This window comes from Puma concolor, chromosome B4, assembly GCF_028749965.1.
Source record: "Puma concolor isolate L17-30 chromosome B4, mPumCon1.1.hap2, whole genome shotgun sequence".
Lineage (NCBI taxonomy): Eukaryota > Metazoa > Chordata > Mammalia > Carnivora > Felidae > Puma > Puma concolor.
Genome location: NC_141673.1, coordinates 51,838,151 through 51,851,116, shown reverse-complemented (window position 1 = coordinate 51,851,116; position 12,966 = coordinate 51,838,151). Strand labels below are relative to the sequence as shown.

The 12,966-nt window shown below is 47.6% G+C and overlaps 1 long non-coding RNA gene across 1 annotated transcript; it reads left to right on the top strand.

The window, feature by feature from the left end:
- The first annotated feature begins 2,303 nt into the window (after positions 1–2,303).
- On the top strand, positions 2,304–11,287 carry LOC147579065 (uncharacterized). Its single transcript, XR_015253510.1, has 5 exons — positions 2,304–2,406; positions 3,080–3,266; positions 5,127–7,626; positions 9,748–10,016; positions 10,388–11,287. It is a non-coding gene; the product is annotated as an uncharacterized LOC147579065 (long non-coding RNA).
- Positions 11,288–12,966: the final 1,679 nt, after the last annotated feature.

Here is a 12,966-nt window from a genome sequence, read left to right as displayed (position 1 = left end):
GTACCTACCACCTAGGAAGGTGGTAAAGATTCAGTGAGATAACTATTTAGCTCAGTGTTTGGCCATTTGAAAATTATTGATTATCAGTGGATCCGGACAAATCAGATAACCCTGAGGAGGAACGCGGTGTGAGGGCAAATTCGAGAAACAGTCAAGCTGGGAATCTTTGGGCTTCTCGTTTCTTCCTTGGTTTTTAACCTTACGGTAAAATCCTCCCCTGACCCACGGGGCAGCAGGTTCTGCCTCACGGTCAGAGACAAGAGGGCTGGGGACTTAGATACACCTCCAGTCTTTAGCATCTGACAGACCTGTGGTTGAAGAGAGCTCTGCCCTTTCTAGCTGTGGGACCCCAAAATCTTTGAGCCCCAGTTTCCTTGTTGGCAAAATAAGGACCACACTTCCTACCATATGAGGGAGTTGGGATGATTAAATGCCTCCAATGCTTGATAAACGCTTGACAATCCTTGTTTTGACTTCTGGTACCAGCATGCTCCTTGGTCCCGACCAAGATGTCCCCGGGCCCTGGCTTTTCATGACCTTCCAACAAATGGAGTGAATTATGTGATCTTGCTCTAGTCACACAGATCTGGTCACTGGAGATCACTGGATCTCCAGTCCAACGTATTTGGCTCCCCAGCTTTTCGTTCTTATCCGGTCCATCCTGTACTTGTGGCTACCCCTGGTTGAGTGTGACATGTTACGTATTTACAAGTTAAAGAGTCTAGGCCCATTTCATTAAGATTCTTCCTTGAAATTTTCTTGGACAAATTCACCATTCTTTGATTCCTTGGGCACGCTCATCACTCGTGTCAGGGATGACACATGTATATTGTGCATACTGCCTAGACATCACCAGATATCACTAATGGATCCCACCATGTTTTCCGTGAGCTGGGCCAGAGTCTCAGTCACTTGGCGGACGTCAGGCCATCTCTCTACACATTTTATGTGTTCCCTCTCTTGGACTCATGAGCATGTTAGCATGATCCTTGTTTGTAGTCATCTGTGCTTCTCCTGTCTACTCCATTAGACTGAATATACATATGTTACTTTTGAGGGTTCTCCTACTGGCCATTAGTCTAACTCCATAAACACATGGCCGGTGGCCCTTGCCTTTCAGCTATAACTAGGGGCTGTCACTGTAGGTTATGCAATAAAACAAAACTATGTTTTACTATGCTTTTCCTTTTTCTAGTTAATCATAATAATTTCCTGTGACATTTAATAAGAATTCCTTAAAAATGAGATATTTAGTGACAGCGCATATAGTCTGTCAAATCGATACACTTCTGTTTATTTAACAGGTTCCCTGGTGTTGGACCTGATGCTCAGCAGCTATTGGTATCTGACTATAATAAATCACCCTGTGATGCGTCTCTTTGTATCAACGTGTGTGTCTACATCTCCAGTTAGCTTCCTAGGGTGGGATTTCTAGAAATCGGAATCGTTGTGTCCAACGGAAGAACAACTTTAAAGTTCTTGTCGGGGCGCCTGGGTGGCTCAGTCGGTTAAGCGTCCCACTTCGGCTCAGGTCACCATCTCGCGGTACGTGAGTTCGAGCCCCGCATCGGGCTCCGTGTTGACAGCTCAGAGCCTGGAGCCTGCTTGCGATTCTGTGTCTCCCTCTCTCTCTGCCCCTCCCCCGTTCATGCTCTGTCTCTTTCTGTCTCAAAAATAAATAAACGTTAAAATAAAATAAAATAAAATAAAATAAAATAAAATAAAATAAAATAAAATAAAGTTCTTGATACTATTGCCGTGTTGTTTCCTGGTAATTATTTCTTATTTGCACCCCCCTCAATAGTACAACATAATAATATTAATTGTCACCATTCCTTGTGGATTTCGTTTCTGCGCCAGGCACAGTTCTAAGAACTTGACGTACATTAGCTCATTTCATCCTCCCCAGACCCTTCTTTTATTGCTGAGGAAACCAAAGCACACGGTGGGTAACTAAATTGACCAAAACCATGCCACAGACACTCGGCGAATCCTGGATCTGAATCCATTCACCTACCCTGCTCCCCTAAAATACTTTGCTGTGGCTTCAATAACTTGGAATACAATTGGAATTTTTGAGTTAAGCAAGGTTCAAAGAAAATCTATTTCTGCTGGCATGACCTAAGTGCAGTCTTACCCAGAAGCAGAAGGCCCAGCTGAGGTTGTTCAGTCCTTTTAGCAAGACGAAGTCTTACCAAAAACTCAGGGTATTTGGTGCGGGTAACTGAAATATTTCTTATAACTTTACATATGGGAGGGGATAAAGCATCGTTATTAAAAACAACAGAAGTATTTCTCCAAAACAAGTTTCTCTCTTTCTCAAGAAAACCTATCTGTGGTCTGAGGTGGCTGCTGTTGGCCTGAGACAGAATCCATATGCCCAGGTTTTAGACTTCAGGAGCGCAGGTAAGCAAGAGTCGGTGTTTTCTAAACTCTGAACTGGGAAGCAGACCTAAGAACTGCTCCTAATAAAGGAGGAGTTAATGCAAAGCAGCCCCAAATGTGCCAGCTGGACCACAATACTACTTTAATGTTAACAATGCAAACAATGATTCTAGCTCTTTCTCCTTAAATTCAAACTAATGTTAATGCTAGCTTAAACATGATCAGGAAGTGTCCATTTTAGAATTTATTTCTCCCTCTTCCTGAAGTCCAAAGTTTAAAATCCCAAGTCATAAGGGTTCCTGACCAGTAAAGGGATATTTTTTTTCTTCTCCTTCTTTTGTGTCTCAGGCAAATGGTTGGCTTCCTTTAATCTTTTTTTCTTGTGATTTCTCAAAATAGGTATGACTGGGGGAGGGGGGGCAGGTTTCCAGATTTAGCAAGTAAAAATACAGGATACCCAGTTAAATTTCAGATGAACAATGAATAATTTTTTAGTGTAAGTATGTCCCATGCAATATTTAGGGTACGCTGATACTAAAAATTACTAGTTGTTTATCTGAAACTCACATTTAACTGGGATTTTATATTTTACTAGAATCACACTGGGGGAGATAGGTGAGGAAGGCTAAGAAAGTCCAGGGCAGAACGAGGAGGAAAAGACTTAAAAAAAATTTTTTTTTTTTGTTCCTTTCAGGTTGGAAAAAGAAACATGAGCAGTGTCTGCTATTGCTGTTCATTGCTGTGATCCCTCAGGGTTCTGGAATTGTCTGCTTCCTGAAGAGCCTGCCGCTCACTGGCTCAAGCTGTCCCGATGCCCAAGGGGATGTCCCAGGTTTGCAGATGTGCTCTTAGCATCTTCCCTGGAAATCACAGAACTTCAGGTAAACAGTGACGTTTGTATTATCTCAGTTTCCAAGTATCGTTTTGATTTGGAGGGTCCCTTTTGCAGAGAAAGGCTCCCAAAGCTGGCATTTCCCAGTAGCAACAGAAAGGCTTTTAAGTAATTTATGAAAAGACAGTGAAAATTGCAGCCACTTCAATTGTGGTGTATATGGCGGTGGGGTTGCGGTTGTGTGGTGGGGGTGTGGGGAGTGAATGAAAGGCAAGGTGGAAGAAGGGATAATTAAAAGCCATGTGAAAATGGTCACAACCTTCCACGCCCTGTCTACTTCACTCCCTTGCCCCACCTCTGCCTGTCTCCGTCTTCACCTGCCCTCTCTGGAGATGGGCCCATTCCGAGTTTCTGAGACTCACAAAGGTGCAATTCTGACATTGGACCTTGACCAAAAAAAAGTTTAAGCACCTCAGGGGACCCCGTGTAGACATCTCCTGGGACCTCTCCACAGCTCCTATGCTGAGGGCCTGCCTTTCTTCAGTCTTCTCTGGGGGTAACGCACAGAGGACAGAGATGCCACGGTGCTTAACTCAGTGGCCTGGCACTCGGGTTTTGCATCAAAGAATTGAGATGAGGAAGATTTAGAAATGACCTGGGTGCTAACTCTCCCTCTACGTAGAAAATCTTGGCTTTTCCTTATGGCAGCAGAATTCAAACACAGACCTCAAAAGTGATTAAGATACAAAATAGTTCCATAAAGACAATGCTGTTTATTTTTATCGAGGGGGTTAAATGATTTGCCCCTATTTTTTTTTGGCAGGTTAGTGGTTGAGGGAGGAAAGCAATCAAGCCCTGTTTGGTCATAAGAGGGAGGGCTTTTCTCTCTCTTTTTAAAAACTTTTATTTTCAAGTTATTCATTTAATTACAATTAAAATGCATTCGTAGCTGCAAAAAATAAATGTGCTATTTATAGGAAAAAATTTAAATGCAAAAGAATTAGAAAGGTGAAAAAGAAAGAGCTAGTACAAACCCATGCCCTACAGATAACCGCTATGAACATTTTTCTCTTTCCAGTCTTGTCTTTGTGTGCATATATTTACATAATTGGGATCATACTAATTATATAGCTTTATATATTTTATTAACACCTTCTGGGCATTTCTCCATGCCATCAGATGTTTTTCCACGGTAGTGACTGAACAATACCCCGCTATTTGGGTATGTCAAGGCTCACTGGATCATGCCCCCATCGATAAACTCTTACGTTGCTCCCGGGTTTTCTCTCTAACAAATAAAGCTTGATTTCTTCTTCTTTTATATCAGTCTGTGCTTTTCTGATTATTACTAAGGAGGCATCCCTAGACATATGATGGCGGCCATGCCAGATTCTTTCATAAAGCGGCATTCCTCCCTCTGGCCTTTTTGTTTTCCGAAAACTCTGTGGATTGGCCCTCTTTTCCACGTGCTTAGTAGAATAGAAAACACGGCTTCTCGTGGATTTCTGGATTTTCTTTATTTTCAAGAGGACATGCTGTTTCAAGCATGCTTGGGTTTCCTGTATCTTGGGATCCTGGTAATCGAGCCCGATTACCATGACTCCCAACATCTCCCTGGCGCATAAGTTCTTGAGTTCAACCCAGGCAACAGGAACAAATTTTTTTTGCCCCCATGGCCTCCCAACCTTGGCAGCCTCCCCCCTTCCCCGTCCTGATGCATCAAACTGGACGGTGAGAATGGGGACTCTATTAGCTCAGAGGTCATGGGTGGTGAATCTAAGGGCTGACGGTGGGAACTCCAATGGCAGCAGAGGCAGTGGGAGGTGAGGACGGATGAGGAGAATTCTGTGGAAGTGAGTGCCCTGCTCAGCCCTTGTCTTCTGCTCCCCTTTCTCCTCTGGACCACAAGGAATGAATGGCCTGCTCCTCTTCATGCTGCCCCTACCTGTTGATTCAGACGGATCCTCGCTCCACTCTGAGATGAGGAGAAACGGAAGCGAGCCTTACGCTCTACTCTCCCCTCCCTGAGGAGACAGACTGTACTCATTGTTGAGGTTGTATAAGGGTTTGTACCTCTAACAAAGACATGAAACAGACAAGCCATAAGAAGCCTTCGTCCTCAATCCCACTGACTCGTCTTTTCTGCTTAGACCCCCTCAGGAAGGAGAAAAGCTAGCTGAGGAATAATAGTGGGGTTTATGGAGACGTGAAGGCTTGAGGTTGCATGCAGTGCTGTTTAGGGGGCCTTTCCTCACAGAAGTGGAAAACCCAGACTTGATCGTCTCCCGGGCCTTTGCTCACCGGAGCGGATGGGAGTGAAGGGGTGAGGAGGGAGAGAAGCTGAGGCAGGGGTATGTTCATGGGCTGGTGTTAGGGATGACCCTTTCTAGCGCTTTCCCTCTTTCCCTTCCCCTTTGCTGCTAGTCCTGCCCCCTAGTGGGTGTAGGCTGAAGGGGCAGGGCTCCCAGACAAGGCACAGTGTGCCCCAGGGAGAGGGCCACACAAAGACAGGAGAAGCGATGGAAATTTCAGATGCTAGCAATCTGGGAGGAGAGAGAGAGTTCCTTCTAGAACTCAGCGGGGGAGACAGAGGAACTTGATGATCATTGCAGTTGTTGCATAAGGGATAGGTGGAAGATTGGCCCGGCTGCCTCGGTGACTAAAAATATCGGTCACTGCCTGGACATGCATTGCTCACAGACTTGGGTGAGAACTGGAAGGGGAGGACGATGATGAAAATAAGGACGAGGATGGCTGCCTCCTTGAGTTTTCTGAGCGCCAGGCAGCCAGCCAGCTGGATCCACGAGAGGCTTCCCCTGCCAGCCTCTTCGCCGCTCTGGGTGGTGGACGTTGTTGTTGTTACTTTCCAGATGAGACACTTGAGGCTCAGGGATCCAAACGAGCTTGCCTAAGGCCATGGGCTAGTCAGTGCAAGGACAGACCCCACCTCCCCCAGACTGACTCAAAGACGCACGCAGTGTCCTGCTACCTCATTCAGCAGCCCCTCACGATGCACCAACGGTAAGCCGGCTTCAGCAGGGGCGGACAAAAACGAGAATGACACCACCGTTACTTTTCATAAGCTTATAGTCCAGAGACGCTCCCAGAAGTCCTCACGTCTATTTCTTCGTTGCATGAAGCCCATACCATTTGGCACCAAAGCCCCTTCTGAGGATTGGAGAGACTTGTCATTTGTTTTTCCCAGCTGGGCCACTGTCTTCTCGAAGGAGGCACTGAGTCCTATCACCCGGCCAGTGGCCTTATCTCCTTCCCTGAGGGCAGGACGAAAACACAGGCAAGAACCCAGGGACCTGCCATGTGCACTGAAGTGCAAGTCTCCGTCTGGTTCTCTGCGAATGTAGAGCTTTGAATCCAATGTAAAATTCGATCAAAACTCGGTGAGTTTTGCCCTCCTGCTTCCTGTTAGTACCAAGGGCAGGAGCGACATCAGGCTTGGCCTATGATTTCTATTCTTTGGTTAGCAACCCAAAGAATTTCACAGCCTCACTGCACTGCCTAACTCTCTCCCGGACACAGCGCATCTTTCTCCACCTGTTTTCCCTTCTCAAGCTTCTGCACCTGGATCATCTTGCAGACGGAGGGAGGTCGACGCAGTTTACCATTTCTCTGTCTCAGCTGTTCTGCTGGTCACCTCCTAGCAGCCCTCACGGGGGGAGGATCGTGGCTGTCTCACTTGCTTTCCGCGGCATTTCCAACTGCCTTTGAGGTTTTATCATTGACACTTTTGAATAGCACTGTCATTTTGTTGTCCCATTCTGGATGCCGTCATCTGTATTCTGATTTCATCTCACCTCGAGACCAGGTTGTCCAAGCCTTATTTATTTATTTATTTATTTTTCCTCTTTTGACTTGAGACAGCTTTTCGTTTACTCTTCACATCAGTGGGTATCTGGGATGCTGCGGCTTTAACTTTGAAACATGGTCACGTGCAGCCGGGGTGCTTTTACCGTGGGTCTCATAGGCTAGTGGAGTGGGGGCTGGGATCTGGAAGAAGAGCCCCAGGACAAAGACGGCCTTGTCATTGGTTATGAGCAAGTGCAGGTCTGTGCTTCGGAGCTGGGGAAGGCAGGTTTGAGAAGACTTAGGGAAGGAGATTCCTCCCGTCAGTGTGGACTCTATCCCAGATGCCAGGGAAAGTCTCTGGGAATTCCCTAGGATCTGTGCTCAGCTTGAGAGGCTTCCAAGAGACATTATCTCAGTACATTCCATTTTAATAAAGAACATGGAAGAAGACGGCATCTGGGAAGCATGTGCAGCCTACAGAACTGATATAGGTAAAAAGAATTCTTTTTGCCTGTGGTAAATCCGCAACTGCTTGGTCAACTTGGATTTCTTGCCACTAAATCTTCGGGGGAAGAGCCTCAAAGGGAAGAGCCTCAAAGGGAGAGGTAAGGATCCCGCCCCTATGCTGGTTCACAGGAGCAGGGCCGGTACGCTATTGGAAGGGTCCACCTCATAGAGGAATTCTTACCCGTGCTCTGATCTCCCACTGGGTGTGGTGGTCCGGGGGCGTCATCCCGGTTGGTCCAAGGACGAATGTCCTCCGGGCATCGGAAACGGCCATGCTGCGTCCGAGGCCCCCCACACATCTTGTACTCTACAGTTTTTGTCACATGAGGACATGATTGCCTTCAAAGATCTCCTTAGAACTTTGGGACACACTTCAAGCCCTAAAAACAAGAACTTTATTACTAAACCTGTTACCTATCTGCGTCTCTATTTGGACAAGATATATTATTGTTCCCCTCCCCCGGCCCAGCTCCTTCCCAAAAGAAAGGTGATAACCATCTGCTTTGTTTGATGAAGCACATCATGTGTTATTCTAGCTGCAGAGAAAGTCCCTTTCTTACTGGGAAGCCTGCGTGGTGGTTTGAAAGGTCAGAGACTTAAATTTTTGTCTTTTTTTTTTTTTTTTTAACCGAGAAGATGTATATCCTGGCTGAGTCTCTGACTTCATCTGAGTTTTTTATTTGTCCTCACTACAAATCATTGGGATGGACCCAATGATTCCTTTACAAGATCTGTTTTCCATCCTGAATGCCAAAGCTGTTTCTCTGAATAGTATCTGCAAAGATATTCCCTGGCTTACTTAGAGTTCCTTTCCCCTTGGAGATACTGAATATGCTTCCAACAGTGGTAAGACTTTAGTGTATGCATAGTCCCTTCTTTATGATGCTTCATCCAGGTGACAACCAGCTAATACCAGACTGGCCGACGACTTCTTAAACCATGTAATATATGTCTAGGGTTTTGCTTTTTTTAAATTTTTTTTTAATGTTTCTTTATTTTTGAGACAGAGGGAGACAGAGCACGAGTGGGGGAGGGGCAGAGAGAGAGGGAGACACAGAATCGCAAGCAGGCTCCAGGCTCTGAGCTGTCAGCACGGAGCCCCATGCGGGGCTCGAACTCACGGACCGCGAGATGGTGACCTGAGCCGAAGTCGGACGCTTAACTGACTGAGCCACCCAGGCGCACCCTGTAGGGTTTTGTTTTTTAAATGAACTCCAACATCATAATAACTAATGTTACTGAGTATGTGCTATATTCTAGTTATTCTTCTAAGCCTTCAGATGTAAAATCACTTTTGATTTAATCCTTACAAACAGCCTAGGAGGTACATTCTATTATTTATGCCCGTTTTACAGGTGAGCAAGCCAACACACAAAGCTGATTAAATACTTTGCCCAAGGTCATGTAACAACACGGTAGAACCAGATTCCACCGGGGCTAACACTTGAGTCTGTGCTCTTGCCCGCCAGCTGAATCTGGATTCACGCAAATGTTGTTTGATTTTGTTTTGTTTTCCCCACAGCCTCGATTATTTTAGGATCTGTTTTCAAGCACAATACGTTTCTCAAGTGCTAGAGGCTAGCACTTACACGTCTTCAGGATAGGATTTGACTCTAGGGATATGCAAATCTGTGTAACACCAAACTGTACATGCCAGAGCTTAGAATGAATAAATTGGACATTTGAGATTTCCGGAGAGAACCAGAGATAGAGATTATGGCCACTACCGTGGGTATTGATTTGAAAGCCTGACTCAGGTTGCAGAAGGCCCTGGTCTTTTCCCAGAGCCCCTGCCCTTAGCCTCCTGCTTCGGGCCTTAAAAAGACACTGAGCGTCGCTTGTCTTCCTGAATGAGAAATATTGCCTGTGGTTACTCTGAGGGAGACCAACTGGTACATGTCCTATGGCAATGACAGGACGCGGCTCCAGCTGGAGTCTCTCTTCCCACTGCTGTACTCAGCTCGTCCTGGTTTCGCCAAAGACAAAAACCTCCCTCCCAAAGGCTTGTCCTCGAGCTGGGGGACGACACCTCATGTTAAACACCGCCCATGGCACCTAGCATTTTGCCTGGCACATGATAAGGGCTCCTAAATATTTGTTACTGCCTGCCAAAAGAGATCAATTCAGCCGTGATTTTTCACTTCTCCAAAAGATTCGCTGCAGGGTTCCTTTAAATGGCCAGCTCCCCTAGTGCATTTAAAATGTGACTTGATTTATAGGAATTCAACATACAAGGCCCCGCGAGGCCACATCAATCGTGTAAACTGAGATGCATGTGCTGCTGGGTTCCCACTGACCGAGCGTGTTGGCAGCTCCCTCCACCAGCCTGGAATGCACACAAACCCCGGGGCTGCGCTCCCTCCTTTTATCACAAAGGAGCTCATTTTGTGAATGAACAGCCGCCGCCAGCAGCACGTTGGTATTCCCAGTGACCTTTGCCCGGGGATTGGATTCCCGCCCAGCAGGGAGACCGGGGCCCTAGGAAAAGGTGAGTTCCTTGATTGCCACAGCCTGCTGGGCTGAGGTCTGCGGAGGAAGGGGCTCGGGGAGCCTTTCCCTTTCCGTGAATCGCCTCCGAGAAGCTTCCCCTCCCGCCCGCGTCGCCCCGTCTTCTTTGTACGGGCTTGTTGGATTCCGTTCAGCAGGGAAGGCTCACTGCTTCTGCCGCTCGGCTCCTGCGGTTCTTTCTTCTGCTTCTTCTTTTGTTTTTTTAAGCTGTGAATAATAACCAGTCTAGCTTTGCCTTGCCTTTCCCGACCGTGATTCTGGGATCCTTGCGAGCTTCCGCCCCTTCCCCTCCTCCCCGCCCACCCCCTCCCCTCCTCCTCTTCCTCCTCCTCCTCACCAGGGCTTTTTCAGTTTGATGTTTTTAGGTATCAAAGGAAGGTCTCCAGGAACCCTGCAACTAAAGACTTTAATGAGGACCATGCCCGAGAAATCCCGGCTGCCAAAGACATGATGATGATTTATGTCGCTCACTCACTCCCTAACAGCAAGAGGACTATTTGTAAAAATAAAAAAGCTGCTCATATGGAATTAAACAAGAGCATAGCTGCTTCCTTCCAGACCCTGGGAGCTTAACAAAGAGCATCCACACTCCGCGGCCAGCAGCACATGGCCCAGGGCCGGCCATCTTCCTGTCACACAGCGCTCAGACAGCCGCGCACGCTCCCTGTCGGCGGACCCCAACAGGCACATGCCCAGGGAAGCACAAACTCGGGTCGGACACAAAAGGGTCTACACTGACCTCAGGCCTCAGCTGAGCCACCGAAGGGCTCTGAGCATCAAGAGGTGGGCAGAGGCACAGGCCGCTGCCGTGGTCGCCCCCAGGGCCTGGCCGCAAGATGGTTAGCGCCCCTCTTTGTTCTTGGTGTCGGACCGCTGAGCGACCCATGGGTGCCACTTGGGTTCTGGCCAGCTCGCCAAAGGGGGAAGAGATACATTCTTATGCCTCCCTTTCCTCATGTTAGCTGAGGCCACCGCAGAGTGTTGATAGCAGTAAAGAGACAAAGCGTAGGACACGTGGAACGCAACGCTGACACCTGCTGATCATTATTATCGATCTGTATTGCGGCTGCCACCAATGGGGCCGCTCAGACCTCCTGTTGCAGTGACAGTACTTGACCGAGGGACTGGTCTATGTTCTTGCAGGTCACGATCGGTCAGGTGCACCACAAAAGAGACCCCAGGGGAGACACAAGAAAACAGTGTGTTATACTCACGGGACCTAGACAGGGGGTTACCATAGGGCATGCAAGGCCACGGTGGGGGGGTGGGGGGTGGGGGAACACCCCGGTTCTGGTCAAGTGACAGAAGACAGGAAAGCCTACACCATGACCTTCGTTGGGGTTTCTGCAAGCAAGGCAGGGCAGAGGAAACAGTTTAGGATTTTGACTAGTAAGAATAATTTCGGTGGATTCTGGGCCGTAGCGTGGGCTCTAATTGCCTCCGACCTGGTCCTGGCATAATTAAGGCAGGGGATTATTGCCTCCTGGGCCGTTCAGGCCAGAGAAAGAGCTTCGTGCTCTGGATTGGTTAGCTTGCACATCGGAGGCGTGCTCCTGGCTGAGGTCTTTGTTATCCCAGAACTGGCCAGCCCCTGCAGAAGCAGTCCCTCTCCAGCCAGAAAAGGTTTTTTTAAAATGTCAAAACGTTATAAAATACGCAAAATAAAAAAAACTATGTACAGAGATTGGATTTGTGGCTACCAGAGGCAGGAGTTGGAGGGCAGAGGAATTGGAGGAAGGTGGTCCTAAAATAAATAAGTAATGAAGTAAGTAAATAAGTAAATAGCGTGTGTGCACAATACATGGCCCCAGCCGCTGTGCTCTAAATCCAAGTTTGCACCGTGCTCGCCCCAAGGCCACACTTCCTGCTGGCCGCTCTAAGTCGTTGATGCAGAAGAGGCAGGGATGCCCACGTGTGCTCATTCTCGAGAAGACCTGGGACTTCTCTGTTGGCAACTTCCGCTCAAGGACACCCCCAGGAGTTTAGCGTGGATCCGTTTCTGGGAACTGAACTGGTGCCCGAGACTCTCCTACCCCATCTCCTCCGCGGGGGTCAGAACCACACTGGGTCTGAAGGCTCTCTCCCTGCCTTTTCTGCTTACCACCCCCTACCCCACAGCCCATTTTCTCCTACAGACAATTCCCCTCAAATAACAGCAGTCATTCGCTATGTGTCTAAATCCCTGTTTTGGTGTCTGCTTTGGGGGACCTGACCTGACCCATATACTAAGTAGGCTTTTATTCTGTGTTATATAGTATCAGCAACTTTTCTGATGTACAGACACGTGTTGGCTCTTTTACTTAGTCACTCAACCTTGAATAAAAACATTGACTAGGTATGCCGTGAGTGATGCTGAAGAGACAGAGATGTTATAGATTGAATGTTTGTTTATGCCCCATTCACCCTCCCAAGTCTCTATGTTGAAATCTAACCCCTGATGTGATGGTGTTAGGGAAAAATCTGTTATTAGATGACCGACAGGACTGATGAGGGAATTCCAGTCTTTGCCAGAAGGCTCCCCTTCCGGGATTTCCTTCCTACCCACCTGCGCAGGTGCCAAATTACTATTAATGAGGGAGGCGGAAGTAACAGACTATAAATTGTCCCCTCTGTTGCCGCTCTGGGCTCAGATCTCTGGAGAATGATCTCCTCTGGGCCCACCGGGGTAAAATAAACCTCCTTCCTTCCAAGATCTCTGAGTGCCGCTTGGTTCTTCTGCGGGGTGATCCAGATGGGTTTTCCGTAACAATGGTATGTGGAGGGTGGAGCCCTCCTGACAGGAATTAATGCGCTTATAAAAGAGACCTTAGAAAGCTGCCTTGCTCCTTCTGCCATGTGAGGACACAGTCACAAGATGGCCGCCTGTGAACCAGGAAGTGGGTCCTTACCAGACCCCTGAATCTGCTGACATCGTGATCTTGGACTTCTCA